This window comes from Bos indicus x Bos taurus, chromosome 5, assembly GCF_003369695.1.
Source record: "Bos indicus x Bos taurus breed Angus x Brahman F1 hybrid chromosome 5, Bos_hybrid_MaternalHap_v2.0, whole genome shotgun sequence".
In the NCBI taxonomy this organism is placed as follows: domain Eukaryota; kingdom Metazoa; phylum Chordata; class Mammalia; order Artiodactyla; family Bovidae; genus Bos; species Bos indicus x Bos taurus.
This window is the reverse complement of record NC_040080.1, coordinates 52432061-52452174: the sequence shown is the minus strand read 5'-3', so window position 1 is coordinate 52452174 and position 20114 is coordinate 52432061.

Below are 20114 nucleotides of genomic sequence, written 5' to 3'. Positions count from 1 at the left end.
GGCCTCCCCTCCCTCCGCCGCGGGCCGCTTCCCTCGGCACGACACCCTCCCTCCGCGCCTCCCGCGCGCCCTCCCGGCGCGGCCACGCCCCGGCCCCGGCCCCGCCTCCGACCCCGCCCCACGCGCCCGGTGGCCGAGGCTGTGCCAGCCTGCAGAACCGGCTGCAGGCTGCGGCGGGCCGGTCCTGCGGGGCTATCCTAGCCGTCCAGTGGCCTCCTAGTTCGGCTGGGGCTTCCAGGGACTAGGGCCGAGTGAGCTGCTGCTGAGGTCTGTGCGGAGTTGCTTCCCGCGGTGTTTTCCCCAGGCTTTGGGAAGGGTGATTTCTTAGCCCGCCCTCTTTTTTCAATCCCCTCCCTCCCCCCACGTGGAAGCGTCTCACCAGCCTGAGTGCAGCTGCCTGCGCCTCGATTTTTAAGAAGGGTAAACCAAGGTTAGAAGCCTCGGGCCAGGGCGACACCCGAGCTACAGGGTGGATCTGTGCGGCGATTGCCTCCTGGTGCTGAAAGTACCTCGTGTTCGCCTTGTGTCGCTGTAAATGTTGCCACAAGCACAGCGGTCCTTCTCAGTCGACCACCGAGCTCCGGTGTTAGTTTTTCAGATTCCATCTAAAGATACAGTCCTCTCCTTCAGGTTTAACAAGTTGTCAGACTAGTGAGCCTTCACCCCAGCTTCAAATATTGCATATCCCTTAAAATATTGCGCATCCCTTAAAATATTGCAACACCAACGTGTGGCTTTTCCCAAGCAGATGACATTTGGACTGCAAGACTCCATGGCCCGTTCTTGCTTCGGTGCAAGCTCCCTCGCTGTCTTTCCCTGAGTGCAGTCTGGATCGGTCTTCCCTGGACCGTCAACATCACAGATGGGCGGCGAGCCAGACACCACTCGCTGCAAAGCGCGCAGGGTTTTTGCAACCAGAGCCGGGAATCGCGTTCCCTTTACTTCCACTAAACAAGTGGCTCCGTGCCACATTAAACTTTCCAGCTTTAATCATTTAAAAATATATAGCTATGTTTTATTTATAAAGCTCCTACTGTTGAGCTGCATATTTTCACATTTCTGGAGCAAATAAGAAAGCAAAAACAAATGAAAGACTCCAAATTATTCCAAGAGGAGTAAGTAAGCAATACCACCCTGGGATCAGACAATTTGGCTTGAATTCCAACTCCCCCTCTTACTGGCATGTGACCCTAGCCAAATTTCTTTACCTCTGGGTAAGTACCGTAACTACCTCTGCAATAGGAGTAATAGTAGCCACTTCTTAGGATTGCTTGGAATTTACTTAAAGTAAATGCACATAGAAAGCCCTTAAAAAAAAAAAAAAAAACTTGGCCCATTAACTTAAGATATTTGTATTACATGAATTTCAATCTCCATCAAACTTTTTATTTATTTTTAAAATTTTTATTTTTAATGTGGATGATTTTTAAAGTCTTTATTGAATTTGTTACAATATTGTTTCTGTTTTATGTTTGGGTTTTTGGCCCTGAGGCATGTGGGATCTTAGCTCCCCTACCAGGGATCAAAACCACACCATTTGCATTGAAAGGCGAAGTCCCAACCAATAGACCACAATGGAAGTCCCCTCCATCAAACTGTTTTTAAACTGTTATTTGCTAAAAAGGAGTAAAGTTGGCCTATATTTTAACTCCTCCCTTTCTTTATGATTATCAATAGTTTTAGGAGTGAAATCATGTACTCAAAGGTAGAAAATATAAAAAAGGAAGAATAGAACTGGAAGTATGATGAATCCACACACTGGATGATGACTCAAAAGATGCAAAGATGACTGACTACTTTCCCTGAATTCCTATGGTATTATTTCAGTACCACTGATCTAATCTACATACTTAATTCAGAGTCAACAGATTATCCAGCTCCTACTGTCCACAAGCACAATGCTAGGAGTGTGGGGGCTACAAAGGTGAATAAAGCACTGTCTTTCCCCTGGGAGCTACCAGGAGGAGACAGGAGACCCAGGCCACACCCCCTCTGCAGTTGAATGCCAGTTACCCAGCCTTGACAACCTGTGTTCTCTGTGCCTCTAAAACCTGTGTTCCAGAAGCCTCCAATCAACATCCACCATGTTTCATGATCACACGGTGAAAGAGAGGGATGTGGATCACAATTTAATGCTTAGGAAAAGACCTTCTCTGGACTAATCTTGACTTTGTATTACAGGCCAAAGGACAGGTAATTTGACTTCGTTCCTTTTCTAGTCCATGAGCTTCCCTGGTGGCTCAGATGGTAAAGAATCTGCCTGCTATGAGGGAGACCTGGGTTCGATCCCTGGCTTGGGAAGATCCCCTGGAGGAGGGCATGGCAATCCACTCCAGTATTCTTGCCTGGAGAATCCACCTGAACAGAGAAGCCTGGTGGGCTACAGTCCATGGGGTCGAAAAGAGTCAGACATGACTGATCGACTAAGGGTGTACATACTTTCCTAGTCTGTATACCACTGCTGCTGCTAAGTCGCTTCAGTCGTGTTCGACTCTGTGCGACCCCATAGACGGCAGCCCATCAGGCTCCCCCATCCCTGGGATTCTCCAGGCAAGAACACTGGAGTGGGTTGCCATTTTCTTCTCCAATGCATGAAAGTGAAAAGTGAAAGTGAAGTCGCTTCAGTCGTATCCGACTCTTAGCGACCCCACAGACAGCAGCCCACCAGGCTCCTCCGTCCATGGGATTTTCCAGGCAAGAGTACTGGAGTGGGGTGCCATTGCCTTCTCCGGATTTCCTCTCTACTCCCCCTCTAACTTTTATATCCTATTTTCCCCTTTGCTCACTCCACTTCCTTTTATCTTTATGGCAGGAACACTCCTGCCTCAGGACCTTTGCATTTGCTATTCCATCTGCCTAGCACATGCTGCCCTCTGATAACCACACAGCTCACTCTCTTACCTCCTGCCATTTCTTTGTGACACCAGCCTGTTCTCTTATCTAAAAACTGTAATACCAGGGGCCTTCCCTGGAGGTCCATTGTTTAAGACTCTGCACTTCCAATGCAAGAGGCATGCGTTTGATCCCAGGTCAGGGAACCAAGATCCCACATGCCCTGGGGATGCAGCTAAAATAAATAAATATTAAAAATGCAATTTCAGTTCCCTTCCCCCACTCTCTCTTAACTGCTTTATTGTTTTTTTTTCAGTAACACTTTATCACCTCCGACATGCTATTTATCGGTCAGTTGAGTTCAGTTCAGTCGTTCAGTCGTGTCCAACTCTTTGCGACCCCATGAATCGAAGCACGACAGGCCTCCCTGTCCACCACCAACTCCCGGAGTTCACACAGACTCACATCCATCAAGTCAGTGATGCCATCCAGCCATCTCATCCTCTGTCATCCCCTTCTCCTCTTGCCCCCAATCCCTCCCAGCATCAGAGTCTTTTCCAATGAGTCAACTCTTGCATGAGGTGGCGAAAGCACTGGAGTTTCAGCTTTAGCATCATTCTTTCCAAAAAAATCCCAGGGCTGATCTCCTTCAGAATGGACTGGTTGGATCTCCTTGCAGTCCAAGGGACTCTCAAAGAGTCTTCTCCAACACCACAGTTCAAGAGCATCAATTCTTCCGTGCTCAGCTTTCTTCACAGTTCAACTCTCACATCCATACATGACCACAGGAAAAACCATAGCCTTGACCAGATGGACCTTTGTTGGCAAAGTAATGTCTCTGCTTTTCAATATGCTATCTAGGTTGGTCATAACTTTTCTTTCAAGGAGTAATTGTCTTTTAATTTCATGGCTGAAATCACCATCTGCAGTGATTTTGGAGCCCCCAAAATAAAGTCTGACACTGTTTCCACTGTTTCCCCATCTATTTCCCATGAAGTGATGGGACTAGATGCCATGATCTTCATTTTCTGGATGTTGAGTTTTAAGCCAACTTTTCCACTCTCCTCTTTCACCTTCATCAAGAGGCTTTTGAGTTCCTCTTCACTTTCTGCCGTAAGGGTGGTGTCATCTGCATATCTGAGGTTATTGATATTTCTCCCGGCAATCTTGATTCCAGCTTGTGCTTCTTCCAGCCCAGCGTTTCTCATAATGTACTCTGCATAGAAGTTAAATAAGCAGGGTGACAATAGAGCTTCCTTATTTATTTTGTTTGTGTTTTGTCTGTCTTTTCCTGCTAGAATGTGAGCTCTATGAGGACAAGGAGTTTTGCTTATTTTGTGCATCCCAAGCACATAGTAGGTGTTCAAAAATACTTATTGAGTGAATGGATTTTTAACATTTCACTGTATTACAATATAGACTCCTTGAGTGCAAAGACCTTGTGTTTACTGCTGTATAGTCAGGGTCTGGAAGAGTGTCTGCACATAGTAGATGCTCCAGAGATACGTATGGGATGAGTGAATGAGCAGACGTTGGATAACACCACATGGATGGCCCCCAACCTAAAATGGTTCAATTTTTGGTTTTTCAGCTTTGCAATGGTGCAAAAGCAATATACAGTCAGTAAAAATTGTTCTTCAAATTTTGAGACTTCTGTTTTGTTTTGGCTGTGCAGCTTACAGGATCTTTAGTTTCCTGACCAGGGATCAAACCTATGCCCCCTGCAATGGAAGCATGGATCTCAAACCACTAGACTACCAGGGAATCCACCAAATGTTGAGTTTTGATCATTTTTCAGACTGATGGTATTCATCTTCTCAGGATGCTGGGCAGTGGCAGTGAGCCACAGCTTCCAGTCAACCACAAGATCATGAGGGTAAAAACTGGTACGTTCACAACCCTTCTGTCCCCACACAGCCATTCTGCTTTTCACTTTCAGTACAGTATTCAATAAATTACATGAGATATTTAACACTTTATCGTAACATAGGCTCTGTGTTAGATAACTTTTCCCAACTATAGGCTGATTTAAGGGCTTCCTGGGTGCTCTTCACCAGGTGAGCTGGTGGTAAGAACCCACCTGCCAAAGCAGGAGCCGTAGAAGACACGGGTTCAATCCCTGGGTCAAGAATATCCCCTGGAGGAGGGCATGGCAACCCACTCCAGTATTCTTGTCTGGAGAATCCCATGGACAGAGGAGCCTGATGGGCTACACAGTTCATAGGGTCACACAGAGTCGGACACGACTGATGCAACTTACCATGCACGCACGAAGGTTGATGTAGTGTTCTGGGCGTGTTTAAGGTAGGTTAGGTTAAGCTGTGATGTTCAGTAGGTGAAGTGTATTAAATGCATTTCAACTTACAATATTTTCAGCTTCCTATGGGTTTATCTGGATGTAATGATGTAACCCCATATAAATCAAGGGAGATCTGCATTTTAATTGATAATATAAATGACCCTGAAATTACCAAAGCCATATGTATCATTTCTCTCCAGAGAAACAGAGCTAATAATCATATTTTAGATTCCTCAAGTTACTATGAAGTGTTCATCAAATATTCAAAACGTATTCATCACTAGTTCTGCATGGATTAGATGAATTAATATATGAAGATGATTAAAACATCCTTGATCCATCTGAAAAGGATCTTTCTCTGTTCTAGGGCTGCCCAGGCCAAGGACCGGTGGAAAAATTGATAGAAATGAAAGCCAGAGAACAACTTTTTCTCATTTTATTTGCTTTCGCTTCAATTGTTGTCTTCTCTGAACGAGTGACCCTGTCTGCAGTCTCTTTTGGATCTATTTACTATGACAGGTTCAGATTAATCTTCCTGAAACCCAAGTATTACCATGTTGCTGCTGCTGCTGCTAAGTCGCTTCAGTCGTGTGCAACTCTTCGCGACCCCATAGACGGCAGCCCACCAGGCTTCTCTGTCCATGGGATTCTCCAGGCAAGAACACTGGAGTGGGTTGCCATTTCCTCCTCCAATGCATGAAAGTGAAATGTCAAAGTGAAGTCACTCAGTCATGTCCGACTCCTAGCGACCCCATGGACTGCAGCCTACCAGGCTCCTCTGCCCATGGGATTTTCCAGGCAAGAGTACTGGAGTGGGGTGCCATTGCCTTCTCCAATTACCATGTTATTACCTTTTAAAAATCATGACAATAGTTCCCACTCACAGCATGTTTACTGCATACTGGGTACTCTGGTCATTCACACGTGTTTTCTCATTTTAGTCACACAATGACCTTGTGAAGTAGGTATTATTATTCCCATTTAAAAGAATTGACAGCAGGCTCAGAATTTAAGAAACCCAGACATGACACAGCTAGTAAGTGGGGGAGCCAAGGCTAACACCTCCTCTGAGTCTCACCCCATTGCAAGTTCATTCTGACCCCAATCTCTCTTATAGAAATCCTGTTTATAAGATCTGAATAGACGATCCTCTATGAAGATGTTTAGATGGCCAATAAGCACGTGAGAAGACGTGCAGCACCCTTAATTATAAAGGAAATGCAAGTGAAAACCACAGTGTGATTCTACTTCACAACCATTAGTTTGGCTATCATAAAAAACAGCCAGTGACAAATGTTGAGGATGTGGGGAAATCCTCATACACAGAGCTCTCATACACTGCTGGTGGGCATGTAAAAGGTGCAGCTGTGGTGGAACTGTTTGGACAGTTCCTCAAACAGTTAAACATAGAGTTAACATTTGACCCAACAATCAACCCCACTCCTAAGTATATACCTAAGAACAATAGAAAGAAAAAAAAATCTGCACAAAAACTTGTACCTGAAGCTTCATAGCAGTATTATAGCCAAAATGTGGAGATAACTCAAATGTCCATCAACTGATAAATGGATAAACAGATGAGGTGTATGAATATTATTCAGCCATAAAAATAAAGTTCTGACACATGCTACAACATGGATGAGCCTTGGAAACATCTATGCAGAAGAAGGCAGACCCAAAAGACCGTAGAGTATGTGATTTCATTTATAGTAAATGTACAGAAGAGGCAAATCCATAAAGACAGAAAGTCAGCTGGTTGTTTAGAACTCCAGGAGGGGATGGGAGAATAAGGGGTGACAGTGACAGGGCACGAGGTTTCTTTTGGGGTGATGAAAATGTTCTAAAATTGATTGCGGTGATAGTTGCACAAATCTGTCAATGTACTAAAAACCATTGAATTGTACACTTTAAATGGTTAAATAGTATGGTAGGTAAACAGCATCCCAATAAAGCTGTTATTTAAAAAAATCCTACCCACTGTTAATATCTTTATGTGTGAAGTGCATACAGATTGATAAGAAAAACGCATATCTCCAACAGAAAAACAAGCAAAGGACATAAAATAGAAAACTCACAAATGAGAAATACAAATGGCTAATAAACATGTAGTGCTTGGGGGAGGGGAGTTTCCCCTCAAATCAAAAGAAGAAGTGAAAAAGCTGGCTTAAAACTCCACATTTCAAAAACTAAGATCATGGCATCCGGTCCCATCACTTCATGGCAAATAGATGGGAAAACAATGGAAACAGTGACAGACCTTATTTTCTCGGGCATCCATCACTGCAGATGGTGATGGTACCATGAAATTAAAAGATGCTTGCTCCTTGGAAGAAAAGCTATGATAAACCTAGACAGCATATTAAAAAGCAGAGACTTTACTTTGCCAACAAAGGTTCATCTAGTCAAAGCTATGGTTTTTCCAGTAGTCATGTATGGATGTGAGGGTTGAACCATAAAGAAGGCTGAGCACCAAAGAATTCATGCTTTTTAATTGTGGTGTTGGAGAAGACTCTTGAGAGTCCCAGGGGCTGCAAGGAGATCAAACCAGTCAATCCTAAAGGAAGTCAATCCTGAATATTCATTGGAAGGACTGATGCTGAAGCTGAAGCTCCAATACTTTGGCCACCTGATGCGAAGAGCCAACTCATTAGAAAGCACCCTGATGCTGGGAAAGATATAAGGCAGGAGGAGAAGGGGACGACAGAGGATGAGATGACTGGATGGCATCACCAACTCAATGGACATGAGTTTGAGCAAGCTCCAGGAGTTGGTAAAGGCCAGGGAAAACCTGGTGTGCTGCAGTCCGTGGGGTCTCAAAGAGTCAGACACGACTGAGTGACTGAACAACAATCAAATAAGCTAAGAATTGTACAACAAAGATGAAGATGTGGTGAGATAAGTGTTCCCGTACACTGATGATAGGAAACGTTCTAGAAAGCAATTAGTGAGTGCGCATTAGCAGACTTTAAGATGCTCTTACCCTTCTAGTCAATAAATGAATCATAAGGAAATAATTTGTAATGCAAGTAATAGTATATTACCTAATAAAATAATTTTGTAATGCAGGTTATATTATATTATCTAATATAATAATTAGGTAATAAGAGATTCAGAAGAGCTCTGTCAGTAGTAGAAAAAAATTGGGGAAAAGCTATGTGGTAGGCAGACTCTAAAGTGGCCCCCGTCCTACTGTATAGCATAGGGAACTAGATTCAATATCTTGTGATAAATTATAGTACAAAAGAATAAAACATAAAATGGCCTGCAGTGATCCCTACTTCCTGGTATTCATACCTTTGTGCAAATTCGCTCCCCTGTTTGCTTCCCTGGTGGTCCGGTGATTAAGACCCCAAGCTTCCAGTGCAGGGGATAAATATTGATCCCTGGTCGGGGGCCTAGGATTCCACATGCAGCCTGGTGCAGCCAAAAAATTTATAAATTCACCTCCCCTAGATTGTAGGCTGGATTTATTGATTCGCTTCCAGTGAATAGAGTATAACAGGTAAAATTAGATTACAAAAAGACTGAATTCCATCCTTTCTCTCTCTCTAATAGATACAGAGATACATAGATAGACATAAATAGTAAATATAGAGAGGTTTGTATATAGATGAAAAGTAAAAGTGGAAGTATTAGTCACTTGGTCATGTCTGACTCTTTGTGACCCCATGGACTGTATAGCCTACCAGGCTCCTCCATCCATGGAATTTTCCAGGCAAGAGTACTGGAGTAGGTTGCCATTTCCTTCTCCAGCCACCTTGAGAAGCCTGAGCCAAAGCCACTGCCAGATTCCCACCCCATAGAAACTGTGAGATAGAAAATGTTTACTGTTTTATGCCTTTGAGTTGTAGGGTATTAATTTGTCACACAGTAATATAGCTAATACAGCCTCATTGTCTAACAGACTGAAAATGCTTAAAGTAGGTGAATAGTATGTTACACTGCTGTTAAACATCTGTTAAAGAATTTTTAGTAAGACAGGAAGATGTTCAGATTACAATGTTGAGAAATAAACTCCGAAAAGATATACAATATGATTCCAAATTGGAAAGTCTATATTTGCATGAATACTTACAGGGAAAACCTGCCAGTGAATATGTTAACAGTCAACAGTTTTTTCTGAGACACAAAATAGTTTTTCCTCACATGCGTGTGGATTTCAGTTAGGGAATCATTCATTCAGTTCATTTCTACTGAATATCTACAGTGTGCCCGCCAGCCCTGAGAACATCTTATTCTCGTAGGGACCAAGACCAAGTCACTGCTCTCCTGAAACATGCTTGATGAGATAGCTCATGGAGGTTTCTTCTATGCTAGAGGTAGAGAAATGGAGAGTAGTGGATAGATTGTCAGATATTTTAGAAATAAAACATTTTGGTGCCAAAAATGTATATGAAGAAATAGAATTTTCTCTTGGGTGGTTGGCCTGAGTAGCAGGGGAGGATTCTAGAGCTGGACTGCTTGGTATGCAATCGTGGTGTAATAACCACCAGTCTGAGTAAACTCTGGGAGTTGGTGATGGACAGGGAGGCCTGGTGTGCTGCGATTCATGGGGTCGCAAAGAGTCAGACATGACTGAGCGACTGATCTGATCTGAAGTGACCTTGGAGGCACAAGCTACATAATCTCTGTATGCCCCAGTCTTCTTATCTGCAGAGTGATGGCTTTCTCATCCATTTTAGAGATAGCCATATAACTCTTAGATTGAGTTGGGGGGCATGAGTTAGTATAAAGAACTTAAAAGAGAGCCTGACACGTTGAATATTGGTCAAAATCATTAGCCATTATTATTTTATTTATTTATTTTTGGCTGTGCTGGGTCTTCGATGCTGCAAGTGCTTTTCTCTAGTTGCAGTGATCGGGGGCTACTCTTCACTGAAGGGCACGGGCTTCTCATTGCGGTGGCTTCTCCTGTTGCAGAACACAGGCTCTAGGACCCCCGAGTTTCAGTAGTCGTGGCATGTGGGCTCAGTAGTGACGGTTCCCAGGCTCTAGAGCACAGGCTCAATAGTTGTGGCACACTGGTTTAGCTGCTCCGAGTCATGTGGGATCCTCCTGGGCCAGGGATCAAACTCATGTCTCCTGCATTGGCAGGCAGATTCTTTACCCCTGAGACACCAGGGAAGCCCAGTCATTGTTATTGTTATAATTATTGAGATGGGGATGACTGAGAAAGAAATCAAGAATAACTATGAGTACGTAGTATAATTGAGAGTTATTAATGTCCTTTTTTACAGTGGAATCAGGCTATCTTTAAAGGTTATCTAGTTTGCTCAGTTATGGGAGTAATTTATATGCTGTGTGATCATTAACACCCATGTCTCTTAGATTCGAGGTGCTTGGGCGAAGGAATTAAAGGGCAGTGAATTTTAATAGGCATGTTAGGGAGTGGGCCTACAAGAGAGGTGTGATGAGGCAGGCTGAGCCCTGGAGGGGAAGGACCTGCTGGGGGAAGTAACCTGAGGGGGAGGAAATGGGGAACCAAAGACCTCCCTCCCACCTCTTGGTGCAGGACAGCTCCTGAGGATTTTCCGTGGCCCTAGGCATCGAAAAGATTATGATGCCATGTCGCTCACATCTAATTCAAAATTAAAAGGAAACTTTATTGCAAAATACATGGATAGAAGTCCCACAGAGTTTTAGCTTTCTCCCAAATGGGCACTCTGGGATGTTTTTCAATATTAAGCTCTTTCCAAAAAATATTTCCCCTCATTTTCTGATGTCCTTGTTTCGCTGGTCCTTAAGCACATTCTTGGTATGCATCATGGTTCATTCCACGTGGGAAGTTTGGGCTACTGACCTCCCCTGCGTGCATGCTCAGTCGGGTCTGACTCTCTGTAACCCCATGGATTCTAGCCTGCCAGGCTCCTCTGTCCATGGGATTCTCCAGGCAGGAATACTGGTGTGGGTTCTTATTTTCTCCTCCAGAGGATTTTCCCTACCGAGGGATCAAACCTTGGTTCCTGCATTGGCAAGCAGATTCTTTACCGCTGAGCCACCAGGGTAGCCCATTGACCTCTCACCCACTGACATTTGCCTGGCTACTGCTTACATATCCTCCAGAATTTAGTGTGGATATCACCCCCTCTAGGAAGCCTTCCTGATCCTCCAAGTCCAAGGCTTAGAATTAGATTCATCTAAATATGCCCTTCTGTGAGTGTAGATTCTGCGAGAGCCCAGCCACATCCACCGTGTTCATCATGCACCCTATGACAGTGCCTGGCTCAGAGCTGAATGGAAGTTTACTAAATGAACAGATTATCTAATGAGTGACCTCACCCCCCAACTCCTCACTGCCTACAAGCCCCTGGACAAAGCTAACAGGCCAGCTCTGTGCAGGTTACTCTGATGGGACTCTAGGACCCTTGAAGTTCTCCTGCCTCAGAGCCAGAGACCCTTCTACCACCATGCCTTTGACTTGACTCTGACCCAGTCCAGGGAGAACCCAACTCAATCAAAGGATACACAATTATGAGCTAAGACTGAATCAATATAACTGAATTTTCTGAACCTGGAGTGATAAAGTTTTCTTTTTTTTTTTTTTAGGCATTTGTGACTACACTCTGGGAAATCAACGAGTTTTATAAAATGTAAAGGGAAGGATGCTTAGCGGCTCCTCCCAACTTGGCACCTCCCTCATCTTCATTATCCTTCTGGGAAATAGGGTTTTCCTGGCTGCAAAGACTCCTCCCAGTTGTGTTTGCTGATAATCAAACTTACAGATTCATTTGCACAATTGTGAAGACATTCTAGGCCTTCTAGCTCCAAGATTGCAAAGTCCTACCCAGCCAATGTGGTCTCTGGAGGCAGCACACATACTTTTATGTCACTTAAACACCTGATTCAAAGAACTGACTCACTTGAAAAGAACCTGATGCTGGGAAAGATTGAAGGCGGGAGAAGGGGACAACAGAGGATGAGATGGTTGGATGGCATCACCAACTCAATGGACATGAGTTTGAGTAAACTCCGGGAGTTGGTCATGGACAGGGAGGCCTGGTGTGCTGCAGTGCATGGGGTCTCATAGAGCTGGACATGACTGAGCAACTGAACTGAACTGACGGGTACACAATTTGGAGCTTGGAGCTGGGAGGGAGGAATTTAAGTCATTTGGGAACAATGGCCTCTTTCACTTGCTCCAGGCCCCACCAATCCCTGGCTTCTACCAGACTGTTCCTTACCTTTTGTGACCTGCCTGACCTCTGAAGACAGGTCTTGGTGTTGGCAACTGATGCTAGTTCAGCCTTCAACCTAACCTGAGTAAGAATGCTTGACATTAAGGAGAGCCAACGTCTGCATCTGTCTGGTGTTGAAGCTGGGAGGAACTGGCCTGGCAACTGCCTGGCCCCCAGCCCCTTGAGATAGCCAACACACACACACACACACACACACACACACACACACAGAAGCCAAGAAAGGTCTCAGCTGGGTTCTAGTTTCTGGTTCACCACTTTGTCTAACTTTTTGCCAACTTAGTACTGGTCATCAACTTAGTACTAGCTGGTTCTTTTTTTCTTTCTTATTTTTTCTCTTTATTTCCTTTTTTTTTCATTGAAGTATAGTTGATTTACAACATTGTGTTTCAGGTATACAGAAAAGTGGTTCGATTATATACACGTGAATATATGTACATTCATTTTTTTCTGATTCTTTCCATTATAGTTTATTACAAGATATTGAATGTAGTTCTGTGCTATACAGTAAATCCTTGTTGTTTGTCTATTTTGTGTATGATAGTGTGTATCTGTTAATTTCATACTCCCAACTTATCCCTCCGCCTCTCCTTCCCCTATGGTAATCATAAGTTTGTTTTCTATGTCTGTGAGTCTTTCTGTTTTGCAAATAAGTTCATTTATACAATTTTTTAGATTCCTCATATGTGTGTGTGTTCAGTCGTATTGAGTCCTTGTGACCCCATGGATGGTAGCCCACCAGGCTCTCCATGGAATCTTCCAGGCAAGAATACTGGAGTGTGTTGCCATTCCCTACTCCAGGGGATCTTCCCAACCCAGGGATCGAACCTGTGTCTCTTGTGTCTCCTGCCCTGGCAGGCAAATTCTTTATCACTGGGAAGCCCAGACACCTGGGAAGCCCAGATTCCTCATATACATGATATCGTATAATATTTGTCTGTCTCTGTTTGACTTACTTCACTTAGTACTAGCTGCTTTTTGTCCCTTGAAGTTAAGTCCTGAGTAGCACACCCTGTGTCTAATATGGTCTCAGAGGTAATAACCACAGAGGGGATGTTGATTTTGTTCTTTGTGATACTGCCTGCCAGCTCCTTTCATCTGAGTTAATATATACAGTCACCTCTCTACCACCCCAGGTGATATGTAATGCAAAAGAAATCATCACAAAGCTTATAATTAGGGAGATACCATATCCAGGAGAGAGCCGTGGGAGAGGGCAAGTACAGAGAAAGAAACAGCCAGAGGAATCAAAAAAGAGAAACACTGGGAACTGGACTTTCATTTTTCAAGTTTGCAACTGAAAAAAAATTTTATGGCACTAGAATCGAACTTTAATGGATCTAGTGTGATCATTTGGAAAACTATTCAGCACAGTCTCTCACCTTATATCTTACACTAAATTGATCCCAGATGTCTTATTCACAGCTCTCTCAACTGACAACTACCCCCACCACTCCACCAACAACGGAGCAGAAATCATGTGCTCACCTTTGTCCTGTTGATTATTCTAAGGATCTTAGCGCTGTAATCGTGGCAGGCACTTGGGAAAATCGCTGTGTCGATGTGCTGAATAGAGCAGATTTGGCCTGTGCATATAGCACGCATCTCTCTGCCGAGCACGCCTGTCCATCCTTCTTCAGGTCACATCACTCTCCTTTAGTGACAAGTGCTTGTCCCCCACTCCAGCCATGTGGTCTGAGCGGGTGTGGCCAATCAGGTGCTGTGTGTGCTGGACACAAGCTCAGCAGGTCATGGTGCCTCAGGTCCATAGCCACAGCAAGTAGCTCGGGGAGTGGGTGCCAACCCAAGTCAGGACAGACAGGACCCTTTCATGGGGTTTTGAAATACAGCTGTAGGGGAAGAAGAGGCAAAGAACTTTCCTTTCCTCACAGGTGGTGAAGCTGTGACATGACTGAGGGTTCTCAGCAGACACCTCTCTTGAAGTATAGAAAATACTCGTCCACATAAGAAATGCAGAGAAAATAGAATATGAGTTCAGTTCCTGAAATCCATGCTTTCCTGAGGCTGAATAGTTATGTTTCAATTTGGAGAACCACTCCAGGATCCAATAAATTACTCCATCTTTCTTTTTTTTTTCTTCTTACATTAGTTTGAATTCAGTTTCTATTGCTATAAGCAAAGAATCTTCAACAGACTCACAGACTTAGACAACAAATTTATGGTTGCAGGGACGGGGTGAACAGATAAATTGGGAGTTTGGGACTGACTTGTACACCCCGCTATATTGAAAATAAAATGCCTTTCCATGAAAGAATAAGATAAAAAATAAAAAAACAAAGGATCTCCATCAGTTTATACATTGTCTGCAACCTATTTTTGATTTGCCCAAGGAGCATCAGAGAACCTAAGGGGAAAGCCTGTAGATTGGGAACAAACTTTTAGAACCAATAGTCTTCAAGAGGGGAAAAGAAAAGAGTAAGGAGAGAAAAAAGCTCTAAACAGGAATATATTTGGTTGGCCAAAAAGTTTGTTCAGATTTTTCCATCAGATGATATGGAAAATCCAAAAGGAAATTTTTGGCCAACCCAATATTTTGTGACTCCTTATAATAATAACAGCTATTGCTCCCTATGAGGTAAGGATTATCTTCGTTCAACAGATGAGGAAGCTGGCTCAGCAAGGTCAAACAACCTGTAAGTGACTGGCTTTAAACTCAGGTCTGTGTGATTTCCAAGCTTCATCTTCATTTCTCCAGACTAGAGAATGTTCCTGGCATGAAAAGCAAACCTTCCTTTTGTTCAGTCGCTAAGTCACATCCAACTCTTTGCGACCCCATGAACTGCAGTACAGCCAGGCTTCACTGTCCTTCACTGTCTCCTGGAGTTCCTTCCTTTAGTCTCACCTATTTTTAGGAAAATATTTGAGATGAAGACATTGGAGACTGGACACTGGAAATTTCTGCCGCATGTCACTTATTAGTGGTTAGTCAGACACTCATGCTTCCTTTCTTAGACATCTGTAGGAATTAAGGCAGAATCTACTGACTCATTCATTCCTGGTACACTGAAAGAAGTCCAGATTGTTTATCTGTCAGAAGCCAGAACTGGGAAAGGTCATTTGAATAGATACATCACAAGTCTACCTAAAGGCAAAATGATAAAAAAAATTCTTAAGAGTTTATAGCTTTCAGGCTTGCTGTGTTTATAAATAAACACAGTGGAGTGTCAGTGGCTCAGTCCAACTCTTTGTGTTCCCCTGGACTGTAGACCACCAGGCTCCTCTGTCCTTGGGATTCTCCCTGGAGTGGGTTGCCATTCCCTTCTGCAGGGGATCTTCCTGACCTGGGGATCAAACCCAGGTCTCCTACATTGCAGGCGGATTCTTAAGTGTCTGAGCTAAAAGGAAGCCCTGCAGATTATAAAGCTCTGTAATTTATAAAGTTATTTTGAAACACAACCAAACAATTCATTTATGTATTGTCTGAGGCTACTTTCTCACTACAATGGCAGTTGAGTAACTGTGACGAAAAAAACAAAATAGTTACCATCTGGCCCTTTGAGAAAGATCACCTCTGGCCCAGGACAATGCTCCAAACAGAAGTGAGGAAACAGCAGAATAGTTTTTAGGTCACTTCTGCTCAAAGCCCAACTGCCCCTGGGTTCTACCCCTCAGAGAACATCCTGACACTCCACAGGCAGCCACAGTATATACTGTTCCCACCCCACTTTCCTTGTTCCTGCCCTGATCCTCACCGTGGTTTTTCTTTCATTTTGACTTTCCATCCCATGCATAAATTTTCCCTCTGTCTCCTATTTTACATGCACAGCTCTATTTCCTATTCCTATTCTATACTCACCCTAATTCCACTGGGGTTCCTACTGGGGGATGCAAGCTCTACTCCTGAGTTTGACCAATGGGGAAGGAAATCAAAGGCAGAAAGAGAGTGGGTTTGGGGTGTGTATTTTCCTGATTACTTTCTCGCTGGAAGCAGTGGATTTGCTGTGTCTCTCTACCAAAGGCCACAGTCCTGTCTGGGCAGCCCTCACCCTTCAACTCCTCTCCATAGATTCTTTTTTTTAATTTATTCACTTATTTTTGGCTGCGCTGGGACTTCGTTGCTGTGCTCAGGCTTCAGTAGTTGTTACAGGACCTAGAGGACAGGCTCAGTAGCTGTGGCACACGGGTTTAGTTCCTCCCCAGCATGTGGGATCTTCTCGGATCAGGGATCGAACTCGTTTCCCCTGCATTGTCAGTCTGATTCTTAACCACTACACCACCAGGGAAGTCTCTCTCCAAAGATTCTGAAATTATTCCCTCCCATTGCTCCTTCATTGCTCATGATTTCCTGGTCTTGCTAACCCTGGGGGACCCACAGTGTCTCCTATTGATTTACAAATCCTGCTCACATCTTTGGCCATTATATATCTTCTTTGGAAAAATGTCTATTGAGACCCTTTGCCCATTTTTCAGTTGGGTTATTTATCTTGTTTATCATTGCGTTGCAATAGTTCTTTGTCTACTCTGGTTATAAACCTCTTACTAGATGTGTATGTTTTGTAAATATTCTCTCCCATTCTGTGAGTTATCTTTTCATTTTCCTGATGGTGTCCTTTGAAGCACAGAAGTTTTGTTTTAATATTATTAAAATTATTCTCTATTTTTTCTTTTTCTCTAGTGCTTTTGGTGTTATATCCTTTAAGAAGGCTTTGCCTAAGCCAAGATTCCAAAAGTTTGCTCTTATGTTTTCTTATAATAGGTTTTACCTTTAGGTCTGCGATCAATTTTGAGTTCATTTTTGTGCACCGTATAAGGAAGGAATCCAGTTCCATTCTTTTAAATATCCATATGGATATTTAGTTTTTTCAGCATCATTTGTTGAAAAGAGAAGCCTACTATTTCCCCATTAAATTAATTGATTTTCAGCAAAAGTCTTGGCACCTTTGTTAAAAATCCAGTAACCATAAATCTAAGGGTTTGTTTCTCGACTGTTGATCTATATGTCTTTCTTAATGCCAGTATTACACTACATTAGTAGTACATTTTTAATGTATTTTGCAAAGGTATCAAATCACAATGGACTGAAAAAGAAAAACTTTGTTGTTGGGTTTTTTTTCCCATCACCAAAAAGAAATGTGCCAACACCAGCTGTTTTTGTTCAGTTGCTCAGTCGTTTCCGACTCTCTGCGACCCCATGGACTGCAGCATACACAGGCTTCCATGTCCTTCACTGTCTCCTGGAGCTTGCTCAAACTCATGTCCATTGAGTCGGTGATGCCATCCAACCATCTCATCCTCTGTCATCCCCTTCTCCTTTTGCCTTCAATCTTTCCCAGCACCAGCTGAGTGTCCTATAATTCAATTCAATTCTGACAATATCTACCTGGAAATAGTGTCAGGTCCCACAGGAGAAGGGCTCACACCTACAGGATACACTCCCTGCATCCCACTTCAAGACACCAGTCACAAGTCCAGCTGTCACCTGTGCTTCCAACCACTGGCTAAAGATTAGAGGGTCCTACAACACCCTCCTCAGGTTCAATTAATTTGCTGGAGTGACTTACAGAACTCAGAAAAGAACTCAGAAATATTTACTTATGTTTGCCAATTTATCATAGGGGGTATCATAAAGGAAATAGATGAACAGCCAAGTGAAGAGATGCATAGGGTAAGGTACCTGGAAAGGAACTTGGAGCTCCCATGCCCTTTCCTGTGTATCAGTCTCCCCAAATTTCAAAGTGCTCATCCACTGGAAACTCTTTGAACCCCATCCTTTCAGGTTTTAATGGACGCTTCATTCAGTTCAGTTCAGTCGCTCAGTCGTGTCTGACTCTATGCAACCCCATGAATCGCAGCATGCCAGGCCTCCCTGTCCATCACCAACTCCCGGAGTTCACTCAGACTCACGTCCATTGAGTCAGTGATACCATCCAGCCATCTCATCCTCTGTCGTCCCCTTCTCCTCCTGCCCCCAATCCCTCCCAGCATCAGAGTCTTTGATGCTTCATTACATAGGCACAATTGTTTGAATCATTGGCCATTGGTGATTGAACTCAATCTCTAGTCCCTCTGCTGTCTTGGCAGGTTGGGGGGAGGAGCAGGGAGGACCGAGAGTTCCAACTCTCTAAACACCTGGTTGGTTCCCTTGGCAACCATCCCCCATCCTTAGGAGCTTTTAAAAAGTTGCTTCACTGACATAAACTCAGGTGTAGTTGAAAAGAGTTTATATAAATATGAAGATACCTTTATCCCCTTAATAGGAAATTCTAAGAACTTTCAGAAGACCAAATGTCTTTCTTACTATAAATCACAATATCACAAAACCAACTCGTCCTTCACCCCAAAGAGCTTGAAACACCCTGGCAGGTGAATTCACCCTACCTCCTCCCAGTTGATCTAAACTTCAAGGTGAATAACAGCCCAGTGTGGTGTGACCAGGGGCTATTTCTTTCAGACAAACATTGAGTTGTATGTATTGCAACAGTCTGTTTAGCTGTCTTCTTGTCTTGACTATGAATTTTCGGAGGGCTAAGACATCTTTTGGGAGAAGGCAATGGCACCCCACTCCAGTACTCTTGCCTGGAAAATCCCATGGACGGAGGAGCCTGGTAGGCTGCAGTCCATGGGGTCGCTAAGGATCAGACACGACTGAGCGACTTCACTTTCACTTTTCACTTTCATGCATTGGAGAAGGAAATGGCAACCCACTCCAGTGTTCTTGCCTGGAGAATCCCAGGGACGGGGGAGCCTGGTGGGCTGCCGTCTATGGGGTCTCGAAGAGTTGGACACGACTGAAGCGACTTAGCAGCAGCAGCAGCAAGACATCTTTTGTTATTCTTGTCATATGAGCCATAAACACTCCATATATGTTAGTTTAAGTGAATACACAAATGAATAAATAAGTGAAATGAGTTTTTTTTCCCACGGGCAAACTTAAAAGGCAGGTTGGATTTGCGAATTGTGAATACAACTTGGTTTATGGACATCAAAATACTCTAGAAGTGTTTCTTAAGTGTCCGTAGAAATGCTATGCTACCACAGAGGAGGGGAAATGATCCCATGCTCAAATGAGTTTGGAAATTTTGCATTCAAAATGAAGTTAAAATGTGTTGTTTCTTTTTAATTGCAGGACCTCGTAAAGCTTGTACTGTGTAATATGCACTGTGATTTTCACGAGGAGACAGTTTGGTTGCCATGTTCACCCTCTTTGGAAAAGCTTTTTTCTAGGACTTCTGTGCTGGGGTCCACACTTCAAGAAAGGCTTGTTGGGTCTCTATATTAGAATTGAAGAGATGAGGAAACCATCCTTTGCTTTTGGCATAGTTCAATAAACATTTGTTGAGTGCCTACTACGTACCAGGCATTAGGATTACAAACATGAACAAAACAGACAACGTTTCCTGTCTTCAAAAAATGATCCAGCAAGGGAGATGGCACCTAATTCTTATGATTTCAGGGTGGAATGTGAAGAAATTGTGTTTGGGGGAGAGATGGAATATAGAAGACGATGCTGTTAACTCTCTCAGGGCAGGATGCAGTATTAGGAAACCCTTGGAGAGGATGCAGACAATGAAGCAGATTCTGAAAAGTAAAGAAGCCATTACTCACTGGTTAGACAAATGGGAAAGGACTATCAGCCTGTTTGCCAAGGCATCACTCGGCTGGACTAGTGAGGTAATGGCTCCCCTACTCTCCTAGATCCCCAGGGCACACTGACCGATGCCAGAGACACTGTTGACTTGGTCTTTAACGAGCTGCGTCCTCTGTAGTTGTACAACATGGTGACTCACTCCATACACCTATCATACCTTGTTCTCCGTTTCAACTCATCC